Raw genomic sequence first — 2,070 nt, forward strand, 5'->3', positions numbered from 1 at the left:
CCAAGTTATTCAGAGTCACCAAGGCAAACGGACCAGACGAGCCAATCCGATTGGTTTTGATCTAATAAAAGCGTCCCTTCCATCTCTGGTCGGGACTCTGTTTGCATGTATTAGCTCTAGAATTACCACAGTTATCCAAGTAACGTGGGTACGATCTAAGGAACCATAACTGATTTAATGAGCCATTCGCGGTTTCACCTTAATGCGGCTTGTACTGAGACATGCATGGCTTAATCTTTGAGACAAGCATATGACTACTGCAGGATCAACCAGGGAGCTGCGTCAACGAGAGCTGAGCAGCCGGCCGCCCGGGAGTGTGTCCCGAGGGCCCGCGCGAACACGCGCAAGCGTCCGCTCAATTATTCTGCAAACAGGAGGAGGCTGAGCTCTCCCCTGCACGATACACCTCGAAACCCTCTCAGGTCCCGGCGGCGCGCAGCGCCGTCCTAAGTACTTGGTCGGGTTCGAGAGAGGCGCAATCGCCCGGAGATAGGCGAGTAGACGCTTTCAGTGCGAACACCCGTGCTCCCAACTGAGCTTGCCGCTGCCGACAGAGCCCGGGAGCGTGCTGTCGTGGCATTGCCGGCGGGAAACAACACGCGCCCACCTACGGTGACCGGCAGCTCCAACGCCAGCGCCACAGAAGGGTCAAAGCCCCACTTGGGTGCAGAAGCGAACTCTCCCAGCACAGCGCACGCGCCAACACGTCCGCAGAGCTGCGATACAAACCACCTGCGAGAACCGCTGGGGGCGACCGGCAGCAGACGGCGTCGCGACGCCGAGTGCCGGCGGGCGGGCGCATCCCTCACGCACACAGTCCGCAATCGGACCAGCACACTGCAGATGTCCACCGCGCTTCGCACACGGGCTCGACAGAACCCACTTTGGCCGCCTGGCGCCGCGCGCAGGGTGCGCCGGCGCATAGCTGGGACGCCAGCCGGGCCCGTCGGCCGGCGCTCCTGCCACTGGGCGCCCCCCACCAGCCGGCTGTAGTGCGTGCGCTCACGCAGCGCGCGGCCAGCACGCCGGGCGGCCCCCCCTCACCGGCCGGGGACTGTCCCGCCAAGCCACAGCCTCGTATCGCTTCATACCCACATGGCAACTCAGGTTCGGGGGCATGGCGGGTACCGCCGAAACAACCGGTTCACAGATGTACCGATCGTCGCTATCACCGATGCACCTGCAGCGCGAACAACCGCTCAACAACTGATTTCCAGTTCATTTGCGGAGCTTTGGCAGCAAACGTATACGTCAATCTACATTTGCGAAATCTACGATTCTGGCATGCCTGCATGTTATGTGTCACGACACGCTACATCAGCCCACATACACACTGCGGCATGTACACGAGAGAACACGTGGAAGATGGTCCGCGCACGTGTGCAATTGTCCCTTGCGCGGTCGACTGTCAACCGGCCTCTGTAGCATGTCGCAGATGTGGAACGCGGTCCACCGTGCTATCATGTTGTGTGGGCAATACGATTAAATAGGAAAACCCTCGTCGCTACATCAACAGACGCTCACGCTGATTCCCGGCAGAGGGAGGAGGGGGGGGGGGGCAACATGCAATACTTTCGTCCGTACCTACTTACCACATGTCTGTACAGGCGTACAACAGTGCAATCTCGCTGTAATGGGGAGACGAGACAAGTAGCATCGTGCACAACATATGGCCCTTATGATTCGCCATTGTAGGGCGCAGCCGGTGTACGGTCAAGCATGTGCCACATTATGTCACTCAGTACGTAACGACGGATGATCAGTGTGGGTTACGCGTACAATCAGCGGACAGTCCACACAGGCCGTACCACAACGTACACTGACTGCATCGACAACCGAATGCAACTGAACAGCTGCAAGGCTCATTTCACAAACAAACGCCTGACCGACCAGCTTGGAAGGGCAGGAGGGGAGGCGATATTCGTTCTGTAGCGGTACAACCCTTCCAGTGGTTAGCGGGACTGTGTAGAAAGTACGCAACACTCGAAAGACCTTTATGTGAGGGTACGCACCATGGCATCAAGAAATACACATGACACCAGAGGATCCAAGCAACACGCGATCTAGTGT

General features: G+C 58.2%; 1 non-coding gene across 1 annotated transcript in view; it reads right to left on the bottom strand.

Moving 5' to 3' along the window:
* The window catches only part of LOC126326093 (small subunit ribosomal RNA), a 1,888-nt gene extending 1,612 nt beyond the window's left edge, over window positions 1-276 (bottom strand). The window contains exon 1 of the ribosomal RNA XR_007560507.1: window positions 1-276. This exon is cut by the window's left edge and continues 1,612 nt beyond it. This is a non-coding gene — a ribosomal RNA (small subunit ribosomal RNA).
* Between the last annotated feature and the right edge of the window lie 1,794 nt (window positions 277-2,070).

Source organism: Schistocerca gregaria, unplaced genomic scaffold, assembly GCF_023897955.1.
Source record: "Schistocerca gregaria isolate iqSchGreg1 unplaced genomic scaffold, iqSchGreg1.2 ptg000969l, whole genome shotgun sequence".
In the NCBI taxonomy this organism is placed as follows: Eukaryota; Metazoa; Arthropoda; class Insecta; order Orthoptera; family Acrididae; genus Schistocerca; species Schistocerca gregaria.